A 22,512-nucleotide genomic window follows, 5' to 3' on the forward strand; every position below is an offset into this window, starting at 1 on the left:
GAGGAGTAGGGGAGGAGGACTGGGGACAGGGAGACAAGAGAGGAGTAGGGGAGGAGGACTGGGGACAGGAGGACAAGAGATGAGTAGGGGAGGAGGACTGGGGACAGGAAGAGAAGAGAGGAGTAGGGGAGGAGGACTGGGGACAGGAAGAGAAGAGAGGAGTAGGGGAGGAGGACTGGGGACAGGGAGACAAGAGAGGAGTAGGGGAGGAGGACTGGGGACAGGAGGACAAGAGAGGAGTTGGGGAGGAGGACTGGGGACAGGAAGACAAGGGGAGGAGGCCTGGGGACAGGAGGACAAGGGGAGGAGGACTGGGGACAGGAAGACAAGGGGAGGAGGACTGGGGACAGGAAGACAAGAGAGGAGTAGGGGAGGAGGACTGGGGACAGGAAGACAAGAGAGGAGTAGGGGAGGAGGACTGGGGACAGGAGGACAATAGAGGAGTAGGGGAGGAGGACTGGGGACAGGGAGACAAGAGAGGAGTAGGGGAGGAGGACTGGGGACAGGAAGACAAGAGAGGAGTAGGGGAGGAGGACTGGGGACAGGAGGACAAGAGAGGAGTTGGGGAGGAGGACTGGGGACAGGAAGACAAGAGAGGAGTAGGGGAGGAGGACTGGGGACAGGAGGGCAAGAGAGGAGTAGGGGAGGACTGGGGACAGGAAGGCAAGAGAGGAGTAGGGGAGGAGGACGGGGGACAGGGAGACAAGAGAGGAGTAGGGGAGGAGGACTGGGGACAGGAAGAGAAGAGAGGAGTAGGGGAGGAGGACTGGGGACAGGAGGGCAAGAGAGGAGTAGGGGAGGAGGACTGGGGACAGGGAGACAAGAGAGGAGTAGGGGAGGAGGACTGGGGACAGGAAGACAAGAGAGGAGTAGGGGAGGAGGACTGGGGACAGGAAGACAAGAGAGGAGTAGGGGAGGAGGACTGGGGACAGGGAGACAAGAGAGGAGTAGGGGAGGAGGACTGGGGACAGGAGGACAATAGAGGAGTAGGGGAGGAGGACTGGGGACAGGAGGGCAAGAGAGGAGTAGGGGAGGAGGACTGGGGACAGGAAGACAAGGGGAGGAGGACTGGGGACAGCACAAAGGGAGGAGGACTGGGGACAGGAAGACAAGGGGAGGAGTAGGGGAGGAGGACTGGGGACAGGAAGACAAGGGGAGGAGGACTGGGGACAGGAAGACAAGAGAGGAGTAGGGGACGGAGGACTGGGGACAGGAAGACAAGAGAGGAGTAGGGGAGGAGGACTGGGGACAGGAAGACAAGAGAGGAGTAGGGGAGGAGGACTGGGGACAGGGAGACAAGAGAGGAGTAGGGGAGGAGGACTGGGGACAGGAGGACAATAGAGGAGTAGGGGAGGAGGACTGGGGACAGGAGGGCAAGAGAGGAGTAGGGGAGGAGGACTGGGGACAGGAAGACAAGGGGAGGAGGACTGGGGACAGCACAAAGGGAGGAGGACTGGGGACAGGAAGACAAGGGGAGGAGTAGGGGAGGAGGACTGGGGACAGGAAGACAAGGGGAGGAGGACTGGGGACAGGAAGACAAGAGAGGAGTAGGGGAGGAGGACTGGGGACAGGAAGACAAGAGAGGAGTAGGGGAGGAGGACTGGGGACAGGGAGACAAGAGAGGAGTAGGGGAGGAGGACTGGGGACAGGAGGACAAGAGATGAGTAGGGGAGGAGGACTGGGGACAGGAGGGCAAGAGAGGAGTAGGGGAGGAGGACTGGGGACAGGGAGACAAGAGAGGAGTAGGGGAGGAGGACTGGGGACAGGAAGACAAGAGAGGAGTAGGGGAGGAGGACTGGGGACAGGAAGACAAGAGAGGAGTAGGGGAGGAGGACTGGGGACAGGGAGACAAGAGAGGAGTAGGGGAGGAGGACTGGGGACAGGAGGACAATAGAGGAGTAGGGGAGGAGGACTGGGGACAGGAGGGCAAGAGAGGAGTAGGGGAGGAGGACTGGGGACAGGAAGACAAGGGGAGGAGGACTGGGGACAGCACAAAGGGAGGAGGACTGGGGACAGGAAGACAAGGGGAGGAGTAGGGGAGGAGGACTGGGGACAGGAAGACAAGGGGAGGAGGACTGGGGACAGGAAGACAAGAGAGGAGTAGGGGAGGAGGACTGGGGACAGGAAGACAAGAGAGGAGTAGGGGAGGAGGACTGGGGACAGCAGGACAAGAGATGAGTAGGGGAGGAGGACTGGGGACAGGAAGACAAGAGAGGAGTAGGGGAGGACTGGGGACAGGAAGGCAAGAGAGGAGTAGGGGAGGAGGACGGGGGACAGGGAGACAAGAGAGGAGTAGGGGAGGAGGACTGGGGACAGGAGGACAAGAGATGAGTAGGGGAGGAGGACTGGGGACAGGAAGACAAGAGAGGAGTAGGGGAGGAGGACTGGGGACAGGGAGACAAGAGAGGAGTAGGGGAGGAGGACTGGGGACAGGAGGACAATAGAGGAGTAGGGGAGGAGGACTGGGGACAGGAGGGCAAGAGAGGAGTAGGGGAGGAGGACTGGGGACAGGAAGACAAGGGGAGGAGGACTGGGGACAGCACAAAGGGAGGAGGACTGGGGACAGGAAGACAAGGGGAGGAGTAGGAGAGGAGGACTGGGGACAGGAAGACAAGGGGAGGAGGACTGGGGACAGGAGGACAAGGGGAGGAGGACTGGGGACAGGAAGACAAGAGAGGAGTAGGGGAGGAGGACTGGGGACAGGAAGACAAGAGAGGAGTAGGGGAGGAGGACTGGGGACGGCAAGACAAGAGAGGAGTAGGGGAGGAGGACTGGGGACAGGGAGACAAGAGAGGAGTAGGGGAGGAGGACTGGGGATAGGAGGACAAGAGATGAGTAGGGGAGGAGGACTGGGGACAGGAAGACAAGAGAGGAGTAGGGGAGGAGGACTGGGGACAGGAGGACAAGAGAGGAGTTGGGGAGGAGGACTGGGGACAGGGAGACAAGAGAGGAGTAGGGGAGGAGGACTGGGGACAGGGAGACAAGAGAGGAGTAGGGGAGGAGGACTGGGGACAGGGAGACAAGAGAGGAGTAGGGGAGGAGGACTGGGGACAGGAAGACAAGAGAGGAGTAGGGGAGGAGGACTGGGGACAGGAGGACAAGAGAGGAGTTGGGGAGGAGGACTGGGGACAGGGAGACAAGAGAGGAGTAGGGGAGGAGGACTGGGGACAGGGAGACAAGAGAGGAGTAGGGGAGGAGGACTGGTGACAGGAGGGCAAGAGAGGAGTAGGGGAGGAGGACTGGGGACAGGGAGACAAGAGAGGAGTAGGGGAGAAGGACTGGAGACAGGTAGACAATAGAGGAGTAGGGGAGGAGGACTGGGGACAGGGAGACAAGAGAGGAGTAGGGGAGGAGGACTGGGGACAGGAAGACAATGGGAGGAGGACTGGGGACAGGAAGACAAGAGAGGAGTAGGGGAGGAGGACTGGGGACAGGAAGACAAGAGAGGAGTAGGGGAGGAGGACTGGGGACGGCAAGACAAGAGAGGAGTAGGGGAGGAGGACTGGGGACAGGAGGGCAAGAGAGGAGTAGGGGAGGAGGACTGGGGACAGGAAGACAAGAGAGGAGTAGGGGAGGAGGACTGGGGACAGGGAGAGAAGAGAGGAGTAGGGGAGGAGGACTGGGGACAGGAAGACAAGAGAGGAGTAGGGGAGGAGGACTGGGGACAGGAAGACAAGAGAGGAGTAGGGGAGGAGGACTGGGGACAGGGAGACAAGAGAGGAGTAGGGGAGGAGGACTGGGGACAGGAGGACAAGAGATGAGTAGGGGAGGAGGACTGGGGACAGGAAGACAAGAGAGGAGTAGGGGAGGAGGACTGGGGACAGCAAGAAAAGAGAGGAGTTGGGGAGGAGGACTGGGAACAGGAAGACAAGAGAGGAGTAGGGGAGGAGGACTGGGGACAGGAGGACAAGAGAGGAGTTGGGGAGGAGGACTGGGGACAGGAAGACAAGAGAGGAGTAGGGGAGGAGGACTGGGGACAGGAAGACAAGAGAGGAGTAGGGGAGGACGACTGGGGACAGGAGGACAAGAGAGGAGTTGGGGAGGAGGACTGGGGACAGGAAGACAAGAGAGGAGTAGGGGAGGAGGTCTGGGGACAGGAAGACAAGAGAGGAGTAGGGGAGGAGGACTGGGGATGGCAAGACAAGAGAGGAGTAGGGGAGGAGGACTGGGGACAGGAGGGCAAGAGAGGAGTAGGGGAGGAGGACTGGGGACAGGAAGACAAGAGAGGAGTAGGGGAGGAGGACTGGGGACAGGGAGACAAGAGAGGAGTAGGGGAGGAGGACTGGGGACAGGAAGACAAGAGAGGAGTAGGGGAGGAGGACTGGGGACAGGAAGACAAGAGAGGAGTAGGGGAGGAGGACTGGGGACAGGGAGACAAGAGAGGAGTAGGGGAGGAGGACTGGGGACAGGAGGACAAGAGATGAGTAGGGGAGGAGGACTGGGGACAGGAAGACAAGAGAGGAGTAGGGGAGGAGGACTGGGGACAGGAGGACAAGAGAGGAGTTGGGGAGGAGGACTGGGGACAGGAAGACAAGAGAGGAGTAGGGGAGGAGGACTGGGGACAGGAAGACAAGAGAGGAGTAGGGGAGGACGACTGGGGCCAGGAGGACAAGAGAGGAGTTGGGGAGGAGGACTGGGGACAGGAAGACAAGAGAGGAGTAGGGGAGGAGGTCTGGGGACAGGAAGACAAGAGAGGAGTAGGGGAGGAGGACTGGGGACGGCAAGACAAGAGAGGAGTAGGGGAGGAGGACTGGGGACAGGAGGGCAAGAGAGGAGTAGGGGAGGAGGACTGGGGACAGTAAGACAAGAGAGGAGTAGGGGAGGAGGACTGGGGACAGGGAGACAAGAGAGGAGTAGGGGAGGAGGACTGGGGACAGGAAGACAAGAGAGGAGTAGGGGAGGAGGACTGGGGACAGCAAGAAAAGAGAGGAGTAGGGAAGGAGGACTGGGGACAGGGAGAGAAGAGAGGAGTAGGGGAGGAGGACTGGGGACAGGAAGACAAGAGAGGAGTAGGGGAGGAGGACTGGGGACAGGAAGACAAGAGAGGAGTAGGGGAGGAGGACTGGGGACAGGGAGACAAGAGAGGAGTAGGGGAGGAGGACTGGGGACAGGAGGACAAGAGATGAGTAGGGGAGGAGGACTGGGGACAGGAAGACAAGAGAGGAGTAGGGGAGAAGGACTGGAGACAGGTAGACAATAGAGGAGTAGGGGAGGAGGACTGGGGACAGGGAGACAAGAGAGGAGTAGGGGAGGAGGACTGGGGACAGGAAGACAAGGGGAGGAGGACTGGGGACAGGAAGACAAGAGAGGAGTAGGGGAGGAGGACTGGGGACAGGAAGACAAGAGAGGAGTAGGGGAGGAGGACTGGGGACGGCAAGACAAGAGAGGAGTAGGGGAGGAGGACTGGGGACAGGAGGGCAAGAGAGGAGTAGGGGAGGAGGACTGGGGACAGGAAGACAAGAGAGGAGTAGGGGAGGAGGACTGGGGACAGGGAGAGAAGAGAGGAGTAGGGGAGGAGGACTGGGGACAGGAAGACAAGAGAGGAGTAGGGGAGGAGGACTGGGGACAGGAAGACAAGAGAGGAGTAGGGGAGGAGGACTGGGGACAGGGAGACAAGAGAGGAGTAGGGGAGGAGGACTGGGGACAGGAGGACAAGAGATGAGTAGGGGAGGAGGACTGGGGACAGGAAGACAAGAGAGGAGTAGGGGAGGACGACTGGGGACAGGAGGACAAGAGAGGAGTTGGGGAGGAGGACTGGGGACAGGAAGACAAGAGAGGAGTAGGGGAGGAGGTCTGGGGACAGGAAGACAAGAGAGGAGTAGGGGAGGAGGACTGGGGATGGCAAGACAAGAGAGGAGTAGGGGAGGAGGACTGGGGACAGGAGGGCAAGAGAGGAGTAGGGGAGGAGGACTGGGGACAGGAAGACAAGAGAGGAGTAGGGGAGGAGGACTGGGGACAGGGAGACAAGAGAGGAGTAGGGGAGGAGGACTGGGGACAGGAAGACAAGAGAGGAGTAGGGGAGGAGGACTGGGGACAGGAAGACAAGAGAGGAGTAGGGGAGGAGGACTGGGGACAGGGAGACAAGAGAGGAGTAGGGGAGGAGGACTGGGGACAGGAGGATTTGAGATGAGTAGGGGAGGAGGACTGGGGACAGGATGACAAGAGAGGAGTAGGGGAGGAGGACTGGGGACAGGAGGACAAGAGAGGAGTTGGGGAGGAGGACTGGGGACAGGAAGACAAGAGAGGAGTAGGGGAGGAGGACTGGGGACAGGAAGACAAGAGAGGAGTAGGGGAGGACGACTGGGGCCAGGAGGACAAGAGAGGAGTTGGGGAGGAGGACTGGGGACAGGAAGACAAGGGGAGGAGGACTGGGGACAGGAAGACAAGAGAGGAGTAGGGGAGGAGGTCTGGGGACAGGAAGACAAGAGAGGAGTAGGGGAGGAGGACTGGGGACGGCAAGACAAGAGAGGAGTAGGGGAGGAGGACTGGGGACAGGAGGGCAAGAGAGGAGTAGGGGAGGAGGACTGGGGACAGGGAGACAAGAGAGGAGTAGGGGAGGAGGACTGGGGACAGGAAGACAAGAGAGGAGTAGGGGAGGAGGACTGGGGACAGCAAGAAAAGAGAGGAGTAGGGAAGGAGGACTGGGGACAGGGAGAGAAGAGAGGAGTAGGGGAGGAGGACTGGGGACAGGAAGACAAGAGAGGAGTAGGGGAGGAGGACTGGGGACAGGAAGACAAGAGAGGAGTAGGGGAGGAGGACTGGGGACAGGGAGACAAGAGAGGAGTAGGGGAGGAGGACTGGGGACAGGAGGACAAGAGATGAGTAGGGGAGGAGGACTGGGGACAGGAAGACAAGAGAGGAGTAGGGGAGAAGGACTGGAGACAGGTAGACAATAGAGGAGTAGGGGAGGAGGACTGGGGACAGGGAGACAAGAGAGGAGTAGGGGAGGAGGACTGGGGACAGGAAGACAAGGGGAGGAGGACTGGGGACAGGAAGACAAGAGAGGAGTAGGGGAGGAGGACTGGGGACAGGAAGACAAGAGAGGAGTAGGGGAGGAGGACTGGGGACGGCAAGACAAGAGAGGAGTAGGGGAGGAGGACTGGGGACAGGAGGGCAAGAGAGGAGTAGGGGAGGAGGACTGGGGACAGGAAGACAAGAGAGGAGTAGGGGAGGAGGACTGGGGACAGGGAGAGAAGAGAGGAGTAGGGGAGGAGGACTGGGGACAGGAAGACAAGAGAGGAGTAGGGGAGGAGGACTGGGGACAGGAAGACAAGAGAGGAGTAGGGGAGGAGGACTGGGGACAGGGAGACAAGAGAGGAGTAGGGGAGGAGGACTGGGGACAGGAGGACAAGAGATGAGTAGGGGAGGAGGACTGGGGACAGGAAGACAAGAGAGGAGTAGGGGAGGAGGACTGGGGACAGCAAGAAAAGAGAGGAGTTGGGGAGGAGGACTGGGAACAGGAAGAGAAGAGAGGAGTAGGGGAGGAGGACTGGGGACAGGAGGACAAGAGAGGAGTTGGGGAGGAGGACTGGGGACAGGAAGACAAGAGAGCAGTAGGGGAGGAGGACTGGGGACAGGAAGACAAGAGAGGAGTAGGGGAGGACGACTGGGGACAGGAGGACAAGAGAGGAGTTGGGGAGGAGGACAGGGGACAGGAAGACAAGAGAGGAGTAGGGGAGGAGGTCTGGGGACAGGAAGACAAGAGAGGAGTAGGGGAGGAGGACTGGGGATGGCAAGACAAGAGAGGAGTAGGGGAGGAGGACTGGGGACAGCAGGGCAAGAGAGGAGTAGGGGAGGAGGACTGGGGACAGGAAGACAAGAGAGGAGTAGGGGAGGAGGACTGGGGACAGGGAGACAAGAGAGGAGTAGGGGAGGAGGACTGGGGACAGAAAGACAAGAGAGGAGTAGGGGAGGAGGACTGGGGACAGGAAGACAAGAGAGGAGTAGGGGAGGAGGACTGGGGACAGGGAGACAAGAGAGGAGTAGGGGAGGAGGACTGGGGACAGGAGGACAAGAGATGAGTAGGGGAGGAGGACTGGGGACAGGAAGACAAGAGAGGAGTAGGGGAGGAGGACTGGGGACAGGAGGACAAGAGAGGAGTTGGGGAGGAGGACTGGGGACAGGAAGACAAGAGAGGAGTAGGGGAGGAGGACTGGGGACAGGAAGACAAGAGAGGAGTAGGGGAGGACGACTGGGGCCAGGAGGACAAGAGAGGAGTTGGGGAGGAGGACTGGGGACAGGAAGACAAGGGGAGGAGGACTGGGGACAGGAAGACAAGAGAGGAGTAGGGGAGGAGGTCTGGGGACAGGAAGACAAGAGAGGAGTAGGGGAGGAGGACTGGGGACGGCAAGACAAGAGAGGAGTATGGGAGGAGGACTGGGGACAGGAGGGCAAGAGAGGAGTAGGGGAGGAGGACTGGGGACAGTAAGACAAGAGAGGAGTAGGGGAGGAGGACTGGGGACAGGGAGACAAGAGAGGAGTAGGGGAGGAGGACTGGGGACAGGAAGACAAGAGAGGAGTAGGGGAGGAGGACTGGGGACAGCAAGAAAAGAGAGGAGTAGGGAAGGAGGACTGGGGACAGGGAGACAAGAGAGGAGTAGGGGAGGAGGACTGGGGACAGGAAGAGAAGAGAGGAGTAGGGGAGGAGGACTGGGGACAGGAGGGCAAGAGAGGAGTAGGGGAGGAGGACTGGGGACAGGGAGACAAGAGAGGAGTAGGGGAGGAGGACTGGGGACAGGAAGACAAGAGAGGAGTAGGGGAGGAGGACTGGGGACAGCAAGACAAGAGAGGAGTAGGGGAGGAGGACTGGGGACAGGGAGACAAGAGAGGAGTAGGGGAGGAGGACTGGGGAAGGGGAGACAAGAGAGGAGTAGGGGAGAAGGACTGGGGACAGGAGGGCAAGAGAGGAGTAGGGGAGGAGAACTGGGGACAGGAGGGCAAGAGAGGAGTAGGGGTGGAGGACTGGGGACAGGGAGAAAAGAGAGGAGTAGGGGAGGAGGACTGGGGACAGGAAGACAAGAGAGGAGTAGGGGAGGAGGACTGGGGACAGGAAGACAAGAGAGGAGTAGGGGAGGAGGACTGGGGACAGGAAGACAAGAGAGGAGTAGGGGAGGAGGACTGGGGACAGGAGGACAAGAGAGGAGTAGGGGAGGAGGACTGGGGACAGGAGGACAAGAGAGGAGTTGGGGAGGAGGACTGGGGACAGGAAGACAAGAGAGGAGTAGGGGAGGAGGACTGGGGACAGGAAGACAAGGGGAGGAGGACTGGGGACAGGAAGAGAAGAGAGGAGTAGGGGAGGAGGACTGGGGACAGGAAGACAAGAGAGGAGTAGGGGAGGAGGACTGGGGACAGGGAGACAAGAGAGGAGAAGGGGAGGAGGACTGGGGACAGGAGGACAATAGAGGAGTAGGGGAGGAGGAGTGGGGACAGGGAGACAAGAGAGGAGTAGGGAAGGAGGACTGGGGACAGGAAGACAAGAGAGGAGTAGGGAAGGAGGACTGGGGACAGGAAGACAAGAGAGGAGTAGGGGAGGAGGACTGGGGACAGGAGGACAAGAGAGGAGTAGGGGAGGAGGACTGGGGACAGGAGGACAAGAGAGGAGTTGGGGAGGAGGACTGGGGACAGGAAGACAAGGGGAGGAGGACTGGGGACAGGAAGACAAGAGAGGAGTAGGGGAGGAGGACTGGGGACAGGAAGACAAGAGAGGAGTAGGGGAGGAGGACTGGGGACAGCAAGAAAAGAGAGGAGTAGGGGAGGAGGACTGGGGACAGGGAGACAAGAGAGGAGTAGGGGAGGAGGACTGGGGACAGGAAGAGAAGAGAGGAGTAGGGGAGGTGTTGTGGAATTTTAGTCATCAAAGATCACACACTAAGTGAGAATCAAACAAAGTATTTCATTAAGAGCTGATCAACAATGAGAGTCACACAGTCAAAGGTTTGGCTGCGTGAGTCTGCCAGGTACATGTGAGCTTTGGTTAATATAGAGCCAGAACATGAGCTGATAACATTGTAGGGAAATGTAAGGAGTGAAAGGGGGAAAGGGGAAGGGAGAAGCTCACTAAATTCTTATCTAATGTTAAGGAGTAAAAGGGGGAAGGAGAAGCTCACTACATTCTTATCTAAGTACACAGACATACAAAGTTTAGGCTACAAACTATAAGGGTATATGTATAATTTTTCCATTACAGAGGAGGACTGGGCTGGGTCAGTTCTCTCCTCATTGAGCTGCGGATCCTCAGGACTCGGTCCTGGCTAAGAGTATCCGGTCCTGGCCTCTCCTCCATCTCAGATGTAGTCTCGACTGCTGTTGCTACTTTCAAGAAGAAGAAATTCAGTTGACAAACCAGTAAACACTAAAGAGAGGAGTAGGGGAGGAGGACTCCCCTACTCCTCATGAGAGAGTTAGTGTCCAAATAATGTGCAAGTGGTGTGTGAATCCTGTGTAATTCTAGTAAAACCAACACTCGCTCTACACAGTGTAACTGGCTGGAATCTACACACACTGTCCACAACACAGCTAAACACCAAGGTGTTTCTAGATACAGAAATCCTCACACATAACACATCTTACCTACATATGAGCGTACAAGCGTATATAATATAAACAGAACAAAAGCAACATTGTTTACTTTAAATCAGCTCTACACACTAAAATCCAGTCATGCTTTGGGTCTGTCTCTGGACAGATACCAGAAATCAATGCGTTCCAGCTCATTAGAGCACAAACATGTTTGTTGTACAAAAATTCAACAAAACAGACATTTTACTACAATGTAATGAATTAAGACTAAACATCATCAATATATTAAAACCTCTCAGGTGTCCAAGCATCTTCTAAGTGCAATACATTCAAATTGTAAATATATGTATATATCTGTTTTTAGTACTTACCATATTTTTATTCTACTTAAGTATTTTATTCTATTTATTTCCTCCTTTTGCCTTTATTCTTAATATTTTTTAATATTCTTTTTATTCTGATGCAAACACCATAAGGAGTAGCACTCCCTAATCTCGTTGTATGCTCTGGTTTACAATGACAATAAAGGCTTTCTGATTGTGATTTTCATCCTAAACTATGTTATACTTGTTAATTCTGAGTTCATCCTAGATTCATTAAGGTAAAATATGACATACATGTTTCTCTCATTACCGTTAAGAAGACTTTCATAAATTTTCTTCGTGAGAGAAAAGAGCATAAAGTTTTTGTTTGTTTGTTTTCTAGGATAAATGCAGCATCACTTCAGCAGCAATGAAGTTAAAAAGATCTATTTTTACAATGAGGCAATTCTCTTTTCTGTTCATCATAAACAGTTAATCTGTACGTCTGCAGGGATTATTAGATAGTATTTTATGAGAACCATTGGGTAAAGAAAAACGTACCAGCAAACTTGTTGATCGTGGACTTTATTGATGCTGCTGTTCTTCTTTTGACGCTCTTTCCATTCCTTGGAAAATTCTTCTTTTTGTGTTTGCTGTTTGCTGCCACAGTGTTGGCATGTTTTAGAAGCCACTCAATCATCTTCTGCCACTGCCAACATTTCCTTTGAGTAGGCATCTGGAAAAGGAAACACGCGTCACACATTTTCTTACCATATACCCACGATACAGAAAAGCTGTATTATCTACTACTGATTAGATACCGCTGACTCGAATGGAGAATAAATGTTAATAATATTAATAATATTATTACAATTACATTAAATATGGATTCATTCTGAAAATGTGAATATAAAATTATGTGCATCATCTTTTTAGCCATACTGCTTTTGGTCATATCACATGAAGAAATTTAACATGTGATATTAACCGTGCTGTCTACAGATTTCATCACTACTGACAATTATGGATTACACAGGGGACAGTTTGTTTAGCTACAAGGCTCACCTGTTATGTTTCCATAGCTCTCACTATGCCTTCCTTGGGCATGATTTTTAAATACAAAAACTACTTATCTAATGCTGTTCAGCTCTGCGGGCATTTTTTTATTTATTCCATCCATCCATCCATTATCTTGACCGCTTATTCCATTTCGGGTCGCGGGTGAGCTGGAGCCTATCCCAGCATTTTAACAGGTGAGAGGCAGGGTACACCCTGGACAGGTCACCAGTCTGTCGCAGGGCCAACACAGATAGAGACAAACAACCATTCACACACACACTCACTCCTACGGAGAATTTAGAGTGTCCAATTAACCTAACATGCATGTCTTTGGACGGTGGGAGGAAGCCGGAGAACCCGGAGAGAACCCACGCATACACGGGGAGAACATGCAAACTCCACACAGAAAGGCCACCACCCTCAAGGTTCGAACCTCCCCCCAGCCGAGATTCGAACCGGCGACCTTCTTGCTGTGAGGCTGCGGTGCTAACCACCACACCACCGTGCAGCCCTTTTTTATTTATTCATTTATTTATTTTTTATCGCGTTATTTATGCAAAATGACCACGTCACGGTCCATGAAATTAAAAACACCTGTTTTGTCTGTGTTCCCCACACCCGTTTAATGTCATCTAAAATACACGTCTTTATGGAAAACAATTTCGTGTAATTTGAAGGGTATCGGCTAAATTAGCGGTGCTAACGTCCCTGCACTAGCTAGCAAAAACATTTTAGCACAATGTCATATACTGATACTCCAAATAAACAACATTTACATACACTGTACTAAGCTATTCTAAGTTAAACATCACTACACCATTAAATTGTCAAAATATTCTATGGTACACAAATTTAATCCTTTTTAGTCACTACTTACCTTTTCTTGCTCATCTAAAATGCATCTAAAAACCCACACGATGTATGGCAAGCCGTTTTAACATTTATTAGGTTAACGGATATGTATTTCAGATATCTGTATTTCAATTCTTCCTAGTCAAAATGGACATTTCAGTTATCTTTAATTCAATTCTTCCTAGTCAAAATGGACATTTCAGATATCTAAAATGACATTCTTACTAGGACAAATGACGTCACTTGTATGGCAAGCCGTTTTAACATTTATTCAAAGCGCACTCCTCTCATTGTTCCCATTGGTAGATGTCTACATTACATTCTTCCTAGTCAAAATTACATTCTTACAAGTCAGAATTCTAATTAAAGATATCTTCAATCACATTTTTGCTTGCAGAAACTGAATTTTAAGATATCTACAATTACAAATGTACTGGTAAGAACCGAATTTCAGATATGCACAAATCTTTACAAATTTTAGTTAGCCATTTTTAACATATATTAGCTTGACTGGATATGTATTTCAGATATCAGTAATTCAATTCTTCCTAGTCAAAATGAACATTTCAGATATCTAAAATGACATTCTTACTAGGACAAATGACGTCACGTTCTCCATTCATGTGTATTGCGTTTTTACTTCCAGCTATCCTAAATGACATTCCTCCTATCTAAAATAAACATTCTGGATATCTGAAACAGTATTCTTACTAGGAAAAAAGAGAGTTTCTGATATCCAGAATCCAATAGTTTCTAGTCATAATTTTCATTTAAGGTATCAAAAATCATTACTAAAACAAACTAATGTAATCACCTGGGTGTGACCCATAATGCTTAGCGGCTCACATTCCGTATTTAACACATTTAGCTTCGTTAACTCCGTTTTCTCCACAAGTTGTAATGGCATTAGCGGTCATTGACAAGAACAACCTAATTTAAAATCCGCCCTGTTTTTGGATTTTGGTAATTCCTTTTTTTTTTTTATTTTTCCTTCTGAATTGAAAGATGAAGACATGTTAACAGGCGGCCCGGAAGTTAGAATATTTCTTTCAAATTAAAAGCCTAGATTAACACGTAGCATCGTGCAAGCACATACTGTGTTGACTCATATAAAACAATATGAATATGTTCGTTCGGGCAGACAGCGACCCCAAGATGATGACAATAATAATAATAATAAGATATATATATATAGATAGATAGATAGATAGATAGATAGATAGATAGATAGATAGATAGATAGATAGATAGATAGATAGAAATAAAAGCCTAGTGGGTAACAAGTAACCAGGATTATAATGATTGTTCACAGTGATCACAGTGCTGTGAGCTGTTCATAGCTATTATTCCTTGCTGGCTAAGTTACGTTGAACGTCTGGAATTTATCTGTGCCAAGCCGTCATATAACATGGTGAACAACTTAATCTGCCAAAGCGGAAAATCAGCATTTTCATTCAGATTTTTCCAGTGGGTAGGTCATTTTGTGCAGTTTTCTCAATAGTAAATGTAAATGGAATCTAGAAAAGTTGTTTCATCAGTACAGCGCAGGAAAACTTCTAATATTCTATTTCCTTACACAGCTGCTGTTACTGAATCACCACAAGGTGGCAGAATACATGAGGGACATGGACTGGACTTTTGGCAGGCTACACATACTGAAGACTTTATTCCATGTGGGAATGCCAAAGATTGAACAATATACCATCCACTCCAATGTACAAAGGAAGTTGTTGCCACAGTTTCCACAACAGTGCCTGATATGGAGCCTGAGTGAAATTAGGGTGTAATCAAGACCTGTTTCTATGTTTATATCACCATAGAATAAAACTATATGTCATGTCAGTATTGATGAACGTTTAAAAGTCCATTTAATAATTTACTACACTAGAATGAAACTCCTGATTACGTTAATACTTAAACTAACTGGCTTTCCCACAGGAATCCTGGTAATAACCAAAAACACAACGGCTTGATTTTGATGGTGCACAAGCTCTTTAAGGTAGTTACCACTTGTATGGGAGATGATGTTAAATATGAAAGGCTGCTGGCAACAGCTGATGAAAACTAAGTGTATGCTGGTTTTACAGTGTATGCTAGTTTAACAGATGTAGCTGTCGAACGTATGCCGATCTGACAACGTATGCTAAACTGACAGAACATGGGCAGACAGACCAAGTGTTTGGGAGAGGACAAAATGGACAGAGGTGTACAGGAGGACATGGATGCTGAAGTGCTGCTTCAGTGCCATGATTATGATGTGAAACCAGAACCAGGAGCTTTAGGTACAGTGCACAAAATCATGGGACTCAATATGTTTTTCACTTTTAAGGTTTGCCAGTTACCGTCATCTACTGACATTTTGGCATCACACTGAACAAAGAGCTGGTACACATCATCTGCCTCCAGTGCAGCAGCTCCTGACAAGGCCACGGATCCACTGCATCGACCAGTAGGAATAGTTTATAATTCAAGTTTTTGGTTTAACTTTTAAAACAGCTTTCTGCCAAGTAGCCCTTGAAAACACTGTTTTTCATTTTAATAAAGTTAAAATTTTCTTTTAAATGACCACTATCCCTTCTTCACTTCACCAGAACCAATGTCTTCCAACAATTGTTGAATAGTTCCAGTTCTTGCTGTACCTGTCTCTCGGTCTGAAGGAGAAAGATCTCAGTGACCGTTTCAAAGTTCATCAGTCCACTGTAAGCAGGATCATTACAACCTGGATCAATTCTTTGTACACTTGGCGAAGTTGGGATATGGATGTCTCCTGACATGATTAAAGCCACAATGCCAAACGTGTTTTGACAGTACTCTGACACCCCAGTAATTATTGACTTTACAGAGATGAAATGTCACATACCTTCATCTTTACTCTTACAGAGTGAGATGTTTTTACAGTACAAATCCCACTCTGCCATGAAAGGAATGTGTCCCCACATGGCGCTATCAATCCTGCTTCTTCGTTGGATTCTGGCTCTATTAGTAACAAAGAATTGTTTAGGCAATCTGGCATTATTCCTCTTCTGGAAAAAGATATGGCCATTATGGAGAATTTTAGAATAAATGACCTGGTGCCCTTCAAAGTTTACAAACCACCTTTTCTCACTAAAAACTCACAGCTATCACATGACGTGCTGTTCACTCAGGACTTTGCATGGTTAAGGATACAAGTGGAAAGGGCCAATAAGGAGAACAAATTATTTGACACCATCATCCCCTGAACCTTTGAGGCAGTGTCAACCAGCTTTTTGCAGTAACCTGCCTCCTGAGTAACTATGAAAACAAACCCCCGGTCAAAACTTGGGCCAAGGTACTGACAGCAGGTTAAGTTGCACATGGGGTGATCAGATAGCTCAGTGGTGCCCTACTAGTTTACAGAACAATAACATGTTTGAAAATGCCATTTAGACAGGGACCAGTGGTAACACCCTGCTGACGCAGTCTGATTGGCTGAGACACCTGCGCTGCAGAGTGGGTGATGACTTTGCCTAATTGCCCAAAATGCAGAGACAGCATCTTTGTGGACCTGCAGTTTCATCTAACAGGATTGGAGGATGTGATAGACATCCTCCAGCCTGTCATCAGGGGATAGAGTTTTGTTGTTTTTAATCTCAACTGTTGCTTTTTCTGTTCAGTTATAAAGTTATGGTTAAGTTGGTTCTAAGCATTTGTTTATATTGAAATGAAAAGTTTGGTTATTTCTTTTCAAACTGGTTGTGGTCTCTCCTTCATGTTGTTATCAACACAAGCCTGGCACAGAAACCAGTAACTACAGGTACATTTTGAATCTGTCGTTACTGTTAGAGTGTTTATGAATAAAGCCGTTGTGTTTTTCGTTATTACTGTTACGGCCCCTGGCCCTCTGGGATTGGCCGTCCAGTCTGTCCATCACACTGCTACGAGGAAGTGGAGCTGCCTGGGCCCTGGCCGCCTAGGATTGGTCATCGGACTTGCCAATCAAGCGGAGCTGAGATGACGACGGTCCTCCCTCCCCTTCTGCTCGCTGATTCGTTGCTGCTGCTCCCGCTCTCCTCAGCTGAACCTCATCGGGCTGATTGCCCCTGAATAAATACTGGACTGCGCCATTCATTGGGAGCTGTGTCATTAGGGCACAGTTCGCTTCGTGAGAGTTCTCTGAGTAGTGTAATTTGATTGTTAGTGAGTAAGCCTTGTGTGGATCAGCGGATCCTTTTGTGTAATTCGTATTAATCGATTTAACTCCTGACAGTGCAACAGAGGTTGTGTTTTTGGTTTGGTTTTGTTTGGATTCGTGTCAGGTATTTTCGTTTGGGTTTTGCTTGGTATGCTAGTTTTCAGGGGGATTCTCACTAGGAGAATCCCCGCTCTTTTCGTTCTTAGGAATTAGTAGCCATTTTTTTGTTTAGATTTATTGTTAAGCTTCCTTTGTATTCTTATTATTGTATAGAATGGTTTTATTTTCTTTATTTTCTTTAATTACCATCTAAGCATGTAAATAGTTTTATAACAAATAAAACATATTACACCTTAACCACACCTTTTCACGTGGTATTTATGTTATTGGTCCTGTTGCGCCCCTTGTGGCAAGGCTGGGTCATAACATAATGGGGGCTCGTCCGGGAGCTTTTTGAGTTTATTGGAGCAGTTAGTCTGTAGCCCGGAAGCTTTTGTGATATTTGTAACTTTTGTTTGTAGGTGCAGTGATTTTGAGTTTGTTTGAACATTTTGGTTTTGTCACCACTGTGACTTGTACTGAGTATTGGTAGGACACCTCCAGGATGACTCGTTTCAGCTTGGAGCGGTTTAAGGAAAACCCCACTCTCGAGCAGATCGAGGCCTGTCGTAAGGACGACTTGGCGGTCCTGGCCGACTTCTTTGAAATACCTTTACCTAAGTATGTAAAGAAAAAGGAAATGAGAGAACTGGTAGTGGCTGGACTGGTTGAGCGCACGGTGTTGCGCATGGCGACAGATGCTACTGATGAGGCTGGGATTGTGGTTGTGGAACCTCTTGAATCTGCGGGTCCTTCTGGAGCGTGGGGCTCTGGCGAAACCGAGCAGAAAGGCCTGCTCGGGTCAGACAAGGTGGAAGAGGTTAAACTGGCGGGTGACGGACCTGTCACGCCTGTTACGCTTCCCCGGTTCGAGCCGATGCTCTCAGAGGAAGGTTCGAACTCTTCCGTGTGCAACGCACGCGTAAAGCTCCGGCTTGCCAGACTTCAGCTGGAAGCCGAGGAGAAGGCCCAAGAACGCCAAATACGGCTTGAGATTAAGAGGATGGAAATCGAAGCCGAAACCGCAGTACGCATCCGCCAAATGGAGTTAGAAGCCCAAACCAAAGCCACGGTAATACCAGCCTCAGGTGACCTCTCCAGGTCTTCGACTCCTCCTTCTTCTTCTGTCCCATTGGACTTGTCAAAATTTGTTTCATTTATGCCTTCCTTCAGAGAAAATGAAGTCGATTGCTTTTTCACAGCTTTTGAGCGTGTGGCTATTGCCTTGAAGTGGCCGAAGGAGTGTTGGTCTGTCCTGATTCAGTGCAAGATCACAGGAAAAGCGCAAGAGGTGGTCTCTTCGCTTCCTCTGTTAGATTGTCAGGACTACGATACGATAAAATCAACAATTTTAAAAGCGTATGAGCTTGTGCCGGAAGCCTACCGTCAAAAGTTTCGTTCGCATAGAAAGAACTCCTCACACACACATGTGGAGTTTGCACGTGAGAAAAGCAATCTATTTGACAAATGGTGTGCTGCTTGTAGCGTGAAATCATTCGAAGCTCTCAGAGAACTCATATTGTTAGAAGAATTTAAGAAGCAGCTGCCAGAAAGTTTAGTTGTTCATCTAAATGAGCAACGGGTGGATAAATTGTTCTCGGCCGCAGTCTTCGCAGATGAGTACACACTAACTCATAAGACTGTGTTTCAGCCAACCCTCAAAAGGGAAGAAAAGAGAGAAACAGGAATGACATTCAAAAGCAGAAGCTCTGAAGAGAGAGCCTGTTTTTACTGTCATCAGCCGGGACATTTAATAAGAGAGTGTCCAAAACTGGCTGCGAAGGAAAAACCCTCCTCTTCCTCACAAAAAGGAAAGGGAGTGGGATTTACGAAACGTTCGGAGAAAGTGACAAAAAGTGAGAGCACTATGGATCCGTGTTTCCAACCGTTTACCATGCCAGGAACTGTGGCATTAGCAGAACTGTCCGCTGAAGAGCGACAGATTAAGGTGTTAAGAGACACGGGTGCCTCACAGACCTTAATGCTGGCAAAAACACTGCCGTTTTCGAAGGCCAGTTACGCTGGTTACAGCGTCATTCTGAAAGGAATCGGAAAGGGATATGAACCGTGTCCCATTCATTACGTTCACTTAAAAACAGAGCTGATCTCTGGTCGTTTTCCTATTGCTATATGTGATGAGTTGCCCATTGATGATATCTCTCTACTTCTAGGTAATGACATAGCGGGAGGGAAAGTGATCCCCGCTCTGGAAGTCATGGACCAATTGAGTAAAGAGCAAACAGCTCACAGTTGTGTGGTAACTCGGGCTCAGGCCCGTCAGAATAAAAGCATCGATCGGGAAGATGTGGATTTGACTGACAGCTTTCTGTTTTTTCCTTCTATAGATAAAGAGCAGCTGACAGAGACTGACGGGGGTGCGGACGACTCTGGTGCGCATTCCAGTGCGCAGGAGACTCTGCCCGCCCCTGCGGACTCCTGGCTGTCCATCAGCCGTGAAGCGCTTGGTACCGCGCAGAGGGGGGATCCCTCCCTACGCACTTGTTTCGAGAAGGTGGTGAGTCGTGACAGTCACGTTGACGGACGTGGCGTCTTCTTTGTTGGTGGTGGACTATTGTTACGCCGTTGGTGTCCGGTTGAGATAGCGGAAGAAGATTGGAATGTGGAGACACAGATTGTGGTACCTGCTCCTTGTCGGCAGCAGATTCTGTGTCTAGCACATGACGATCAATGGTCAGGACATATGGGTGTAAATAAAACGTATCGACGGATATTAAAACATTTCTTCTGGCCGGGGTTGAAGGCTGATGTGGTAAAGTACATTCGCAGTTGTCACCCATGCCAACTGATGGGTAAGCCAAACCAGTCGATTCCTAAAGCGCCATTACATCCCATACCTGTTGTATCTGAACCATTCGAAACTTTAATTTTAGACTGTGTAGGTCCATTACCGCGAACGAAATCAGGAAATATGTATCTTTTGACGTTTATGTGCCCAACCACTCGTTATCCGGACGCAGTTCCGCTGCGCCGGATTACAGCTCGATTAGTGGTGCGAGCTTTATTAAAGTTCTTCTCTACCTTTGGACTTCCAAAAATCGTGCAAACAGATCAAGGAAGTAACTTCATGTCCAGAATCTTTAAGAAGACTCTGGCTGAGTTAAACGTTAAACATGTGACGTCCAGTGCTTACCATCCGGAAAGCCAGGGGGCATTAGAACGGTGGCACCAGACGTTGAAAAGCATGTTGCGTAAGTACTGTCATCAGGAAGTGAAAGATTGGGATGAAGGACTCCCCTTCATTCTATTCGCCGCTCGTGAAGCACCACAGGAATCATTAGGATTCAGTCCGTCCGAGCTCGTATTCGGGCACAAACTTCGAGGCCCTTTGAAGGTTTTGAAAGAGAAACTTATGGATAGTGCAACCCCAGCACATCAGAATGTATTAGATTACGTATCTGCTTTCCGAGAACGCTTACATCGTTCAAGATCCTTCGCTGCGTCGGCATTGCAAACCGCGCAGACTAAGATGAAACGACGTTATGACCGAAAAACTACTGTTCGTGAATTTAGAGAAGGAGATAAAGTTTTAGTGTTGCTACCCGTGCCCGGTACATCACTGAGCGCAAAATTTTCGGGACCATACGTAGTTAAGCATCGACTTAGTGAAACTGACTATGTTATCTGTACGCCAGATCGAAAACGTAAAACTCGCGTTTGTCATATAAACATGCTCAAAGCATATGTATGCCGTGTACCTACGGAAGCGACAGAGCAAACCGCAGTTGTAACTACCGAAAAAGCTACAACCCGTCACATCGCTCTTACTTTGGTGGAACCGTTAGAACCGGAGGTAACGCTGTTGGACAGCGTAGAGTCGCGCTTAACCCCGCGATTGACGAACGCGGAAGCGTTAAGAGAATTCCCGTCGACCTTAGAGTATTTGCCGGCTGCTCAGAAAGCTGCGCTAGTTTCGTTAGTGGATCGATTTAACTCGATATTTCAGGAAATTCCTTCGCAAACTCACGTCATTAGGCATGACATCGAGGTAGGTGCTGCTCGTCCAATAAAACAACACCCGTACAGATGCAATCCTGGTAAGAGAGCACAGATGAGGCAGGAAACTGAGTATCTGTTGCGTAATGGTTTTGCAGTTCCGAGTTCCAGCCCATGGAGCTCACCCTGCTTGGTTGAGACCAAGCCGGATGGTTCGCCTCGGTTTATCACCGATTATCGAAAGGTAAATGCTGTTACAGTTACAGATGCTTACCCTTTGCCACGAATTGATGATTGCGTGGATACGATTGGTACGGCTAAATTCGTTAGGAAACTCGATTTATTGAAAGGATATTGGCAAGTTCCGCTCACATCTCGGGCTTCGTTAATATCTGCTTTTGTTACGCCAGACAACTTCTTGCAATATACCGTGATGGCTTTTGGTATGTGTAATGCCCCTGCCACTTTCCAACGGTTAGTTAACACGTTGTTTTCAGATCTCCCGTTCTGTTCCGCTTATTTAGACGACGTCGTAGTGTTTACTGATACTTGGGAGGATCATTTAGCTGCGTTGGAAACCATATTTACACGTCTAGCAGAGGCCAATCTCACGCTTAATCTCGCTAAGTGTGAGTTTGGTCGTGCGACTGTCACGTACCTGGGGAGACAGGTAGGACAGGGGGTGGTGCGCCCCGTTGAGGCCAAGATTAGTGCCATCACTGAGTTCCCCATTCCAGAAGACAGGAAGGCCCTGCGCCGATTTCTGGGAATGGCCGGGTATTACCGTATTTTTTGTAAGAACTACTCTACAGTAGTGGCAGCTTTGACGTCATTAACTAGTCCTAAGCAGGAGTACAAGTGGACCTCAAAGTGCCAGCATGCTTTTGAAAGTGTCAAAACTCTCCTTAAAAGTGCACCTGTGTTAGCCGCTCCTGACTTAAGAAAACCTTTTAAGTTAGACATAGATGCGAGTGCTGTAGGAGCAGGCGCCGTGCTCCTCCAAGCGGGTGCAGATGGACTTGATCACCCTATCTGCTACTTCTCTCGTAGGTTCGGCCGACACCAATTGCACTATTCCACCATCGAGAAAGAGACGCTCTCGTTGTTATTGGCACTCCAGCACTTTGGAGCGTACGTGGGATCCTCCCCTGTACCCATCCAGGTGTTCACGGACCATAATCCATTGACCTTCCTGCATCGTATGTATAATCACAATCAGAGGTTAATGAGATGGGCACTTATCCTGCAGGAATTCGAGTTAGAGATACGGCATAAGAAAGGGGTGGACAACCTGTTTGCGGATGCCTTATCCCGTGTATAAAATGAAAAAAAAAAAAATGTGTGTGTTTATACATCTGTGTATTAACCCTTTTGTTTCGGGACTTTTGTATGGATGGAACTTTGGAGAAGCTGGAGCCAGCTTTTAAGGGAGGGGGTGTTACGGCCCCTGGCCCTCTGGGATTGGCCGTCCAGTCTGTCCATCACACTGCTACGAGGAAGTGGAGCTGCCTGGGCCCTGGCCGCCTAGGATTGGTCATCGGACTTGCCAATCAAGCGGAGCTGAGATGACGACGG

Source organism: Melanotaenia boesemani, chromosome 16, assembly GCF_017639745.1.
Source record: "Melanotaenia boesemani isolate fMelBoe1 chromosome 16, fMelBoe1.pri, whole genome shotgun sequence".
NCBI lineage: Eukaryota > Metazoa > Chordata > Actinopteri > Atheriniformes > Melanotaeniidae > Melanotaenia > Melanotaenia boesemani.